General features: G+C 28.4%; 1 pseudogene; it reads right to left on the bottom strand.

The window, feature by feature from the left end:
• Positions 1 to 10,842: 10,842 nt before the first annotated feature.
• Positions 10,843 to 12,805, bottom strand: LOC112687464 (annotated as a pseudogene).
• Positions 12,806 to 14,016: the final 1,211 nt, after the last annotated feature.

The following is a 14,016-nucleotide window of genomic DNA, read 5'->3' as shown; positions in this document are numbered from 1 at the left end:
CCAAGTTAAGTTCTATCAGTCAAATATGATTTAAGCCAACCAAGCACTTATCCATCAGACATTTTTTTTTTTTTATTAGAATAAAATTGATACTATCAAATGCTTTCCAAATATCGGTGTATACATCAGCATCAATCTGAATACCTCTCCTAATCAAATACGATAGATCCTAATAGTAACCTACTAGATTAATTATTGTTTATGACGAATCCTATGTTTTTTATCTGATTAACTTACCAAACACAATTGAAATGTAGGCACTAACATTTTTCTTAAAGTTATTCATAATGAACTTAATCGTGATATGATGCGATAATTAGATAAAATGTCGATTTCCTGATTTATGAATCGGATAGATAAAACTAGATTTGCAATGATCTAAAAAACACTCGTTCGACAGCGAAAGGTTTAATAAATAATAAAGCCTAGTTATGAGAAATGACATATTTTAGGGAGTTGGTTCCGATTATTTTTTTTAATAAATTATAAATTACGAAGAGTTTCAAATGTTTTGATAAAAGTAAACTTAAAGCTACTAAATCTAAAATCAGTGTTATAGCATTATATGAGAGTAGTATTGCTATTACCATAACTACAGACAGATTCAAAATACGTTTTGAATAAGTTCATGGTGTCATCCATATTACGTATATACAAGCTAGGGCATAAACGAATTAAAAAGTTAAGTTAAAAGTTATTTAAAGTTAATTTTAATTTTCATTAACTTAATTTTTAGCTAAACTTATTTTAATTGATGTAAACTTAATAAATAACGAGTTACTTTTAATCAAATTCAAGTTGAGTTAATTTATAAATAATTAAATAAAAAATATAATAAAATTATTACTGATGATACATATTACATAAACATTTACTTAATAAATTATAAGTATACAGGGACGCCGGAACGGGGGGGGGGGGTGTAAGAGTAACAGGGACAAATAGTATGTTTCGCCGCTTCAAATATAGGTTTGAACTTAGTTGATACTTCTTGTGGAAATTTCAGTTTGGAAAGGAATCTGGACTGGGTATACGAGTAGGTAACTTGAATTGTTTTTTTTATCTTACCAGAAAAATTATAATTGTTGTCTTGAAAAATAAGTTTAAAATAATTAGTTTGTTGATTAGTTGCTACCCTCAGTGTGCCCCCTCCTCAAAATATATTATGTTCCGGCGTTTCTGTAAATATAGTTAAATTTAACCAGAATTCTTCAATAAAAATACATCTAGCAATAGCGATATAGCTAATAGGTATATATTATATTATAATAAATAGATGTATCGTACATATAAAGATATACCATACCATACTGCGGCATACGGGCATATTGTAATGATAACAATTATAATAATTAATAAATTACTGATGAATTATTATATTCATATAGATACAAATCACAAATGTACAATTCTCAAAAATATATAAAAATTTTTCGTCATAAATAAGTTATTTTCAAATTAAAATCAATTGGGTTATGCTTTAAACTTATAGTTCCCTAAAAAAAATATTCAGAATTTAAAATAATGTATAATAATTACCTATCTATATTAATAAATCAAAAGATTGTATTTATTTCAGCATTTTGTATACTTTTGGTACCTACACTACATAATTATATTTATTAGTACCTAATAATTTGATTAAATTTATAGAAAAGCTATTGGTTATTTCCTGTGTTCAATGATATTCATGATTTTTATTATTTTCAATCATATTACAGGGTATATATAGATATTAAAAATAAATAACTTAAGTTAATAAGTTAATTTAAAATGTTCATATAACTTTAAACTTCTTAAAATTTTGTTCATCTACTTAACTCAGTTAAAAATTATCATTAACTTACCCAGACTTGCATATATATATATAAATAAATATATATTAGGTTGGTCTTTATACATTTCTGAATTTTGATTTTTTTTTATTAGACCCTCTAAAGTCATTTGATAAGAGATAAAATTATCTTTTGTAAAGTTTCAGATGAATTGGAAATAATTATCCAATGCTATAAGGGCGTCTAAGATTAGTATAGGTACCATTGGTGGATCTAGGAATGAAATAAGGGGGGGGGGTCTTGAAATTTTTTTTTTTTGTATTTCGAATACTTATAAGAAAGTGTTAAAATTTAAATAGTAAAAAAATCATTTTCTAATTGAACATTACAATTTAAATTTATTACTAATAAATAAAGTAATAAAATAAGTCAAATAATATATTAATCGGACCAATCATCCAACTTTATCCTTCTAGATATTTTTGAAATTATGTCTCTAACTTCACTGATATTCACAGGGAATTCTTTGTGACCTCATATAATTTTTCAAGCTCCTTAATGTTGAAAAACTTCTTTTAGGACTAGCTGTGGTGACCGGTATAGTTGTAAATATTTGTAATAATATTTGTATACCTGTATCTAGTTTTATATATTTTTTTTCTTTCTGCTTCTTAGCTTTCCAAACTGAAATTTCTGATTGTATATGAATTATTGACCAGACCAATTTTCAAATTTCACCATTGCTGCTTTAACTAAATCTTCTTTATCATATTTATCAATATTTTATGGAATAAAACATTCTAAACGTATTACTTCGTTAAGTTTTTCGTTGAACCTTGTATTTAGCTGAGAAATCAAATAATCGATAAAAAGTAAAAAAATATTTATCCTATACCATTCTATCGAACTACTGGTGTCAATATTGGATCTTGTCGTTTGACGGCCACATAAACGAGGTATTCTTATTTCTTCACCAACTAGAGCTAACTTATCAGAAGCATTTTTAAAATATTTTTCAAACTCATATAGAATTTTCTTTAATATTTCCAATAACATCAATGACATCTTTTACATGTGAATAAGCTTTAGACAACTTTGAGCTTTGTAATACTATGCTTAGCATTTTAGTATAAGAGAATAGTTCAGCTACAATTTCTAAAGATATTGAAAAGTCACTTCGTCTAATATTTACACTATAGATAACAGCTTTACATACAGTCTCAGAGTCCGACATTTTTTTCCAATTCTTCTAAAGTAATTGTAATATAAGAGTAAAGTTCTCGAACAATTATTAAAGAATCATGGCGTTCGACCCAGCGAGTAGCCCATAAATATATATATTAGTTTCTTTTTGTTAGGATTGATGCTGAATCATCTTTAGAAATTAAGTCTAAGATTTTTATTGTTAATAATGATATAATACTATTTTGTCTTTTCTTGCTCATTTTAAATGCCAGTTATTATTATTGGTTGTAAAGAATTAGAAAATTATATTTATCAATTTCTGACTTTAATAATAATTGATAATATCTCTATTGATAATAAGTCTGGGCCGATAATCTATCACCGAAAAGCTGTTATTTAACCGCGTAGCTGTAAGTTTTTGACAAGCGCTTTTCAACTACTGCATATCTACTACTTATCAACCACGGTTAAAGATAAGATAGTCTATTAAGTGTATACATTATATTGACATTATTTTGATACAACAACTAACATTTTAAATTTTCCCAGAATTTACCCTAGAAAAGGTTAGTAATAGACCTAAAAGATAATTTAAAAAAAATGTATGTTCTTAATGGGGAGGAATGGTGTTCAGCCCCTCTAGCTACTTTAAGACTTCTCTTGGCATTCTGTCATACGCCTTTTCTAAATCTATAAACACCATGTATCATTTTTTCTTCTTTCCTCTAAATTTCTCTACTAGTAGGTCTAAATAAAATAATGGGTCCAATGTCAATTTTCCTAGCATAAAACTGATTTTCCGATATTAATGTCTCACTTCTCATTCTCATTAATTCTGACTCATCAGTTTTATTCCTCTATAGATCCTTCATTCCTGTATATCTAATTTGCCTTTAAATATTGATACAATAAAACTCTTTCTCCAATCTTCTGGCATTTTCCCTCTATTAACCTTAAGCCTTATTAAAAAGATTCTTCAATCATCCAGTACTTACATCCCCTAAAATTTTACACACCTCTACAGACAATCCATTTAGTTCTACTGATTTTTTTGTTTTTCATCACCTTCACCGCAAGATTCATTTCTTTGTCACTAACTTAACCAATATCTTTTAGATACTCCTCGTTAATTTATCTCTCATAATACTCTTTCCATCTTTTTTTCACATTTTCATCATTTGTTAACACCCTTTTATCCTAATTTTGTACACACCAAACATTTTGAAAGTCCTTGTAACGTTTATCTTTAAGATTAGCCAGTCTATACATTTATTTTTCTCCTTGTATTTCTAGTCTCTCATATAACTCATAATACCTATAAAACTTCGCTTTACTTACCGCACTCTTCACTATTTTACATACATTTTTATACTCTATCCAATCTTCTCTCTTCCTGCTTTTCTGCTATAACTTAATTTATTTTTTCTTATTTGTTATTACTTTCTGAATCTTCTCATCACACCATCACGTTTCCTTTTTTTTTGGCATTTACTCCTCGTTTCACCAACAACTTCTGTTACTATATTCTTATCACAAGTTGTCATTCTTTTTTAAACCTCATTCATATTTCTCTAAATTATTTTACAATCTTTTACTTTTTATATACTATCTCTCTTTGACATAAAATAATCAATCCATAACCTAGTTCTTCCACTCTTACATGTTATATATTATTTATTTGTATAAATTATTGCAATCTCATACGATGATGCAAAATCAAAAACTTTATCTAACCTACCCTCCATGCTATCTTTCATACTCTAATCTATCACTAACTACATGTCCATTTATATTACCACCAATCACAGCACCTTCATTTCTTGATATTCTTTGCATCATCTCATCTATCTCTCGTCAAAACTTTTCTTTTTCCCTTTCTTCACATCCTGCTTATGGGGCATACGCACTTATTACGTTAAATACTTTTTCCTCAAATAATAATTTTACGATAGTAAATCTATTACTTTTTCTTCTTACATCGACTACCTACCTTACTTTTCATCTCCTCATCCAATATTACTCCAACCCCATTCCTAGTACTAGTCCTACCTGAATATATTATTTTATACCAATTTCCCATTTATTTTGCTTTTTCTTCTTTCCACTTAGTTTACTTAGTTTCTTGAACAAAACAAATATTAACTTTCCTTCTCTTCAATACTTCCGTCAATTCTTTACTTCTGCCTGCCTATTAACGTTCTAACATTCCACGTGCCTATTTTCTCACTTTATACCTATCTTTCATACCTAGACGCAAATTTAATCTGAAGCGCAATGGTGATGTCCCTACTTTACTCGTGTTGGGTAGACCTAAGTACATAATTGGTGAACCAACTGGTACCACAAACTTTATAATCTAGACCTCTACTTCTAACTATGATTAGAGCTCTTGAATTTGAACGTGAATTAAGATTTACGTGATCACGTGTTTTTTGTTCACGTGTACTTAAATTTAAAAATCCGTGTATTTAATTCACGTGTAATTAATTAGTAACTCATGGATATTTATTTCACGTGTGCTTGAAACAATATTTACTGAATTCATTTTTTTTTTTTTTTTGCTTATTCCGGGTCTTGAAAGTCCATCGCCGCTTCTACTACACCTCTACACAATTCTCTGTTCTTTGCCAGTTGTTCTCCCTCTCTAATCTCCAGGAGCTTGAGGTCTTCTTTAACTCGGTCTGTCCATCGCTGCCTTGGCCTCCCTATCGGTCGTTTCTTATTTGGTTTCCACATTGTGACATCATGTACTGTTACTGAATTCATTAAATTTTATTAATATATTTAAAAAGATATGTTGATAATTTCCGTAAAAAAAGGTAATATAGTTATATCAAAAAGAAGCTGTTTGCTGTCGGAAAATGTTAATATGTTGATTTTTCTTTATCAAAATAGAAAACTATTAGAATGAAAATTATTATGTTTATTTTTTACAAATTATTGTTATTTAATTTCACATAACATGTAGTATACTATAAATATATACTATATATACTATAAATATATTTATAGGTATAATATTCTAATTATAAATTATAACACAAATACATACACATGGATATCTGTTTATCTGTTAGGATTTATTAAACTATAACATATATATTATATTATACGAGTAAATTATGCACGTGAAAAAATTGAGCTTATTGTCCAAAATTAATAAATAAATAAAATGAAAAACATGTTCTTATTGTTATAAATTTTAATGCTATACATAATTGTTCAATTATTTTTGTATGTATGTAAAATGTTATTAAGTTTCAAATAATAAACATTTGTCAAAAAACTGTATTCTAAAATACTAGTTTTCCGTGGATGTTCTGTTCATAATAAATAATTGTTAACCGATCACTGCCAATTGTCATGTAAAAAGTAGGAAGTCATTGGAAGATATTTAATGTATTGAAAATAAAATTTTAAATGTAATAATAAACGCGTGATTTAATAACAAAATTCACGGACTCACGTGAAGTTAAATTCACGGATTCACGTGTATTTAAATTCATAAATGCACGTGAATTTATTTCACGTGATTGCGTACGTGAATTTTAATTTCACGTGTATCCGTGAATTTAACTACACGTGAAATAGAGACCTCTAACTATGATACTTCCTTTCACTTTTCGTCCACGCGCACATTTAAGATTGGACAAATCGCCTAAATTTTGATTTAGACTCCTAATACTTTTCGATACAATTTTTACAACGGCTGTCAACCAAACGCAAGTTCAGTAGTTTTCTCTTACGGCTGGATGAGGAATTGTGGAAGTATTCTGACCCCCTTCCACAGGGATTCTATTGAAAATCCATATACACCTATTATATTTATTTATAAATATTTTCTATGTTTTCTCATTTTGATAAAAATAGAGTTTATGTTACAAAAAATATCTTAGCTTTTTTTATAGATAATAGCATGTACTAAATTAATGGTAAAGTAAATGTTTTGACTTTCTTTGAAATTTAAGAAACTTTTTTTTTTTTTATTTGAGATAAACAATCTATACCTTAGGGGGCACAATAAGTTTATATGGTTAGAGTAATTTACAACATGATACGCTTGAGGTGAGAAGTCATCCACTAATGACACTCAAAATTGATTGATTGATTGATTTTTTTTTTTTTTTTTTTTAGAATAATTTGTTTAACAACTGATGGTCTGTATTTGAATTAGTTGAAGGCAGGGGGGTGAACAAGTAGGTCACGACACCATTTACGTTTTAAACGTCTAGGTGGGTTTCCAGGAATAGTATGGACTGCAAGATTACGTATTAGCGGGTTGCTATTTGAGGAAAGACGATTGTGGAAGCGTTGGTAATGATCTATAGCTACTTCGTGTAACAGTTTTATTTTTAGATTAGTGTGAATAGTGTGGTTTGAGACGTAAGGAGGAGCGTTTAGAAGTTTCCTGAGTGCTATGTTTTGAAAAATTTGTATTTTGTTTATGTTTGATTTTTTTGCATTACCCCATAGCTGTATGCCATAAATCCAGACTGGTTTGAGTGAAGATTTATATATGAGCAGTTTCGAGTTGATATTAGTGAATTTGTTATTGTTAATAAATGTTTTAAGAAGGCGTAAGCGAGAGTTTAAGTTTGTTCGTTTAGACTTAATATGGTGGGCCCAGGTTAATCTACGATCTAAAGTTAGTCCAAGATATTTAACTGTTTGAGAGTTTGGAATAGGGATTCCATGAATGGAGACAACTGGGCAGGGAGAAGGTCTAAGGGTAAAAGTACAACGCATGGATTTGGACTGATTTATTTTCAACCGCCAGTTGGTGTACCATTCTTCCATGAGGGAGAGGTGATTTTGAAGATGGTGGGAGGCAATAACCGGATCATTATTTATTGAGATTATAGCTTTATCGTCAGCATAGTCGGCGACTAGCGTATTCGGGGAGGTTGGTTGATCCGAGGCGTAGATGTTGTAGAGCACAGGCGAAAGAATTCCACCTTGTGGAACGCCTGCCGATATTTTGGCTATACTGGAGAGGGTTTCACCGAAACGAGTACTGAAATATCTGTCAGAAAGATATGATTTAATGATCAGGAAGTATACAGGATGTAAAAATTTTTTCAATTTGAAAAGGAGCCCATGGTGCCAGACCCTATCAAAAGCTTGAGAGATATCAAGAAAAACGCAAGTGCTATATAATTTTTTTTCTAAAGCATAAGAAATTGCATCTACAACTCCATGAACTTGGTGGATTGTTGAGTGAGTAGATCGAAATCCAAACTGAGAGTTGGGAAGAATGGAATTTAAATTTAGGCATGGTAGTATTCGTTTAAGTAAAAGCCTTTCAAGGATTTTAGCGAAAAAAGGTAACAGACTAATGGGGCTGTAAGAGGAAATGGAGTCAGGAGGTTTATTGGGCTTTGGAACCAGAATAATAATTGAGAATTTCCAGAGGGTAGGAAAATATGAGAGCCTGAGAACAGAGTTAAATAAATGTGTGAAACTGTGTGAAAATAATTATAAATGATTACCGATGAAAAAAAATAACTATTATAGAACCCTTAAATGAAATTTACAAAATGTTTGTTTTATTTAATATTAATTATTATAAAACTAGTATCTATTTTATTCATATCTTATTTTATATTCAACAATTTGCTTAAAAGTTAAGAGCTTACCTGCCAATAAATATGGTAACAAGTATGAATTCTGAATAGTTTCTCACGATGACTCAGAGATTCATAATGGAGAGGAAATAAATTATTTATTATCATTTCTATAAATTACATGGGCGCCTAGAGGGAGATAAGACGGGGCATTTGCTTTCCCCTGGAAAAAATTAATTGAACAGTTAATAACAAGGTTTGAAATTGAACAATTGCGAAGACCAGTTTTTATTTAATAACGACTAGAGTGTGCATAATTCTGACATATTTTATTGTTTACTAAGAATACATTTTTCAATATACTTTTTGGTATTTGATTTAATTATCCCCACCTCCTGATAAATTTCCTATGAGCGCCCATGATCTATTAGATAGTAAATAAACATGGAACATTCTGTATAATATCCATTGCATCTCATAAATTTATCCACTGCAAATACCTCCTCTTCAGTTACCACATATTTACTACAACTTCAAAGAGTCCTGTTTTTTATTCTTTTTTATTTTCCCAATAGTAAATCCATGTTATGTCACGTCTTTCTGATTACTTTAATTTTTATTTTACATTATATTTAAATAAAAATTGATCCATTCCAGTACATCCACTATAGTAAATCAATCGAATTTTGTTGCATATATTCAGTTTCTAATTTTCAAAACGGTTAAGTATATCGTATAAGTATACTTTTGTTCTACCAATTGTTATGTCGAATATACGTATTATTCAACAGTCTGACAAAACATTTTTCAGTTCAGTCTAGATGTCTGGTGGCTGGTCTAAACTCAATTCAACTCAGCATCAACCTGATCTTATGTACCTACCTTATGGTCTAGTCCGGTCTTGGTATTTTCAGTTGATTCTTAAAAAGAATGGTCAAACTCGGTCTGATCTCATTTATTGTTTTAACAATCTTGTCCTGTATATTTTACTCTATTTTTATGAAAATATATACAATATATACAAAAAATGTACAAATGTAGTATACTATAATAAAGGGAGAGGAATCAACAATACAATAACAACAATCATCCATAAATGATACTTGTAATTAATTATAATATACTTAGATTAAAAAATCTCACAATTTCTTCAAAGTCTGCCATATGGTTATTCAGGAAGTGATGATATATTAAACTTCATTTGATCAGATTATATGATATACCACATCAGATTATGTTGATTTTATATTCCTATTTAAATTTATATTATCAGTTCAACCCGGTATTTTTATAAGTGTTAGGGATTGGTCCAGTTCTCATCTGACTTAAATCTTTCACTTATATACACTTATGAATAAATAAACATATATACCGTGTGTTCAATTTTAAAGGTAACAGGAAATATTTCGAACGCAAGACCTTGAATTTAATTGGGGTTTTTTTATAGGGTATAGGATTTATAAATACATATTTTTTTGATAAATTCTAATTTTTAACTTTTTTTTTATCTGCGCATGCGCAGTAAAATAAAAATTTCTTAAATAGGAACCACCATTTTTAACACCGTATTTGGTTTGCTCTATTTTTTTTTTGGAGCAACTTTGATCTTTACAGTTTTTATGACATTTTTAAGACGGTCGAAAGTTTTAAATTAGATAATTCGTATTATCGCATATTTCAACGCTCTACGTATCTTAATCAAACATTTACAGATATTATTATAATAATTTATTTTTATTAAAACTACAAGATGTATTATAAAATTGAATTTATAAACAAATATCATAAAATAATAATAATAATAATTTATTATTCCATAAACTGTTCAAAATTATTGTCATTATTTTCAACGCATGCTTTCATTCGTCTTAGTAGTTTTCTTTGTGTAGCTGCTATTATTTGATCTTCGGTGAGTTCATTACTGCAATGATTATTTTATTTTTCAAATCATCAAGATTAATAGATGGATTTTCATAAACTACTGTTTTTAAATGTCCCTATAAAAAATAATCCAACGGTGTTCTATCAGGTGATCTAGCGAGCCATTGTACTGGACCATACGTATCCATCCATTTATTGCTAAAAGTTTGGTTAAGGTTTTCTCGAACAATAATTGCATTATGGGCGGGAACAACTTGTTGGAAAATGCTTTGAAATATGCGATAAATACGAATTACCTGATTTAAAACTTTCAACCGTTATAAAAATGTCAATCTTGAACATATCAAAAAACTGTAAAGATCAAAGTTGCTCAAAAAAAAATAGAGCAAATCAAATCCAGTTTTTTAGTACATTTTAGTACAGTACCATGTTCATCGTTAAGAACCACTTCTTTTAATTGTTTGTCCAACTTCTCGTAAATTTTCTTTTTTTAACAGATAGCCACCAGACATGTATTTTTCAATTTTTGCTTCTTGAAGGCCTAAATAATCGTAATATCGTAATGTAACATTATTGTAATAATATTACTTAAATGAAAATAAAAAAATATAATAATTATTCATATAATTGTATATTTTATTTAACTTGCTCTAATTGGAGACACTTGATAAATTTCCATATCGATGCATGATGAGCTCCCAGAGATCCATTAAAAACGTAATGCCATCCTTCAATAGCATTTTTTGTGCGAGGCACATTTTATTGTCAATAACTGATTTATAACAATTTCACATTTCAATTTTAAAATGTGCTCCTCTTCGTCCTCTCCGCCTTAAACGTCCAATCCACGTGTCTTCAAATTACATGATTATAGAATATAAGAGTTCTTCATTTTGCGTATAATATTCTGATTCAACAAGCTCATCAAAGGTTTCGATTACTGTATTTTGTGGTATAAATGCCAACGCACAAAGAAGTCGAACTTGTAATGAAAATTCAGAAACCTTATCATATTTAGTTTGTAGGCCATTATTTTGTATTTTCCTCAAACACATTGAGTAAAATGAAAAAAGCAACCTCTTATAATCACCATTGGAAATCCTTTAAAAGCTGATATAAAAGCATTTTCGAAATCAACCATTAACATAGATGGCTTCATGTTTGGTTTTTTAGTTTTTAAAAATTTAAAAATTTCTGAATATGTTTTTTTTTTTGTTCGGTCTGTCATTAAAATATAAATTAAAAGATATGTATTTCTTTTACAATCGGGTATGGTATATAGTTGAGAAAACAACGATGGAACAGATTTAAAAGTTCCATCAGCCATCCAAACATCTGATTCACTTAAAAAATCTAAATTGTTTTTTGTAGTAAATATTAAACTACGTTTTTCCTCCTTGTTAATATCATGTAACAAAAATGGAATCCCCGTCTTGGTTACCTTATATTGGTCTGGTAATATTAAATCAGTTATGTTGGTTGGATTCGTTGAGTAATCATTATATTTATTTATTGTTCTGCGTACAGTCTGAAATAACATATTAATTGGTAGTAATTTACTTACAGTTATCTAGATATATTTGAAACTATTTTACTAACTATATTTCTTGTAGGTACACATGACGTCATAGCTTCATTTTTTAATTTATCAATCGCTTCTTTAACATTAACCTTATCAGCATTTGGAGAATGATCATGCATGGGTATTTTTATATTTCTCCTAAAAATAAATAAAAAAATTGAAGAAACAATTCTAGTTTAACACACTTTCAATTTTTTCAATTTTTTTTTTTTTATGTGTGTTTTTGTATGCTGAGTAAGAATATAAATAAAACAAATTATACTAAAAATTTAATTTTGAGGCAAATGCATCTCTGACACCAAAAGTATTAATCTGTTTTGACGTACCTGATTCTTCGTCATTAGTTGTATGACAGCGTCCTTTACATTGGTAATTCATAAACTCAATACAATGCCAAATACATTTATTTTCAGTTGATCGGTGTAAGCTATGTAAATATCCGTCGTATTAAAATAGCTTTTTGGCTTTTTACAAAAATTAAAATTTGACATTTTTCGTTTTCGTGGCTAAGAAACGGCCAACACGCACACAAGTGTAATGCCGATATCTTAAAATCGAAAATTTCAACGGTCTGTACTTGTCAACGTATTTTATCATTTTTATTATTTCAATAAAATACAGGTATTCTTATTACAAGTTCTATTAGTACCTGATTATGTGGCTTAATATAAATATAGCGAAAATGAGATAAACATAAATGACTATTATATTGAATTCTACTGATATGCATTATATACTATGATATACATCTAGTATATATGTTAGTATGACTAACCTAGTTTACGAGAAGTTAAACAGTGGTTCTTAACTATGAACATGTTACTGAAATTAACTATTTAAGGTATTGCGTGTAATTTGTATGTATATTGTTATGAATTAAGGGATAATATTGATGGAGATATTTTGTATATAGAATATTTTTAATTGGGATATTTTTAAAGGGAGATATTTTGAACGAGGGATATTTTAAGGATGCACCAATATATTTACCTAAAGAATATAAATATATAATATAGATATTATAGTACCTATTTATTAAATATCAGTAGATCATCTGATAACATTCAAGAATCTCATTTTTTAACTGTGTTAGTTAATTATGTCTCAAAAAGTTTTAAACTAAAGCACCATTTTGTAATTGGTTTATAAATAATTTCTAATGCAGTTTATGACAGAGTATTTGAAAATAATTTGTTTCTTGAAAAGTCAAATTGCCCAAGTTTTTTAGAAAATGAAAATGTATAAAAACTGGGAACGTACAACTTTTTAAAAGGAATATTCCGAGACTGATAATATAGTGCATCATTGTAGATGAAGATATTAAGAACTTCTTTATTTAAGAATAAAGTAATTAACATATATTCTTAGTTCATATAAATCAAAAATCAGCCACCATCAAATCTTTATAAGATATTTACTCTTAATTATTATATTTAAATCGACGTACTATCGGTATTTTGAATCTATAATTTCAGCATCCTCATTATTCTCAGCCTTAGAGTTGCTCATATGCATGCCTTTCAATGCTATTTTAAAAGTATATTACTCCAATAAATTGGAAAACATATAGAAGAGCTTATAAGAACGGATTTAATATAGGGTAGTGTTATATACGAGTAGAACACTCAATCGTTATAGAATATACCTACATAAATTATTTATTTATCTAATGTAACATATCACATGAGTGTTTTATGGAGAATGGGACGATTAAACAATTTAAATAGCTAGGTACTAAATTATAAAAACACATCAGTCTAAAATCAATACAGTATTGTTGGGGTATCAAATAATGTTCTTGGAATACTGAATTCACTCAGATAAGAACTCGTTGGAGTGTTTATATCCAGATAGTAAGTAACGTAACAAAATAAGTAACTAACTGAAAATAATTATTATCAACACATGTAACAAAAACATGTGTATTAAATTTTTCTGATAATAGATATTAAAAGTTTTCCATTTAAAGGTACTGTAAAAACTATTAAACTATTATTGGTATGAATGATTCATATAACAATATTGAATT

Source organism: Sipha flava, unplaced genomic scaffold (assembly GCF_003268045.1).
Source record: "Sipha flava isolate LNK unplaced genomic scaffold, YSA_version1 34_pilon_pilon, whole genome shotgun sequence".
Classification (NCBI taxonomy): domain Eukaryota; kingdom Metazoa; phylum Arthropoda; class Insecta; order Hemiptera; family Aphididae; genus Sipha; species Sipha flava.
The sequence above is the reverse complement of the archived record's forward strand: the minus strand, read 5'-3'. Positions and strand labels throughout refer to the sequence as shown.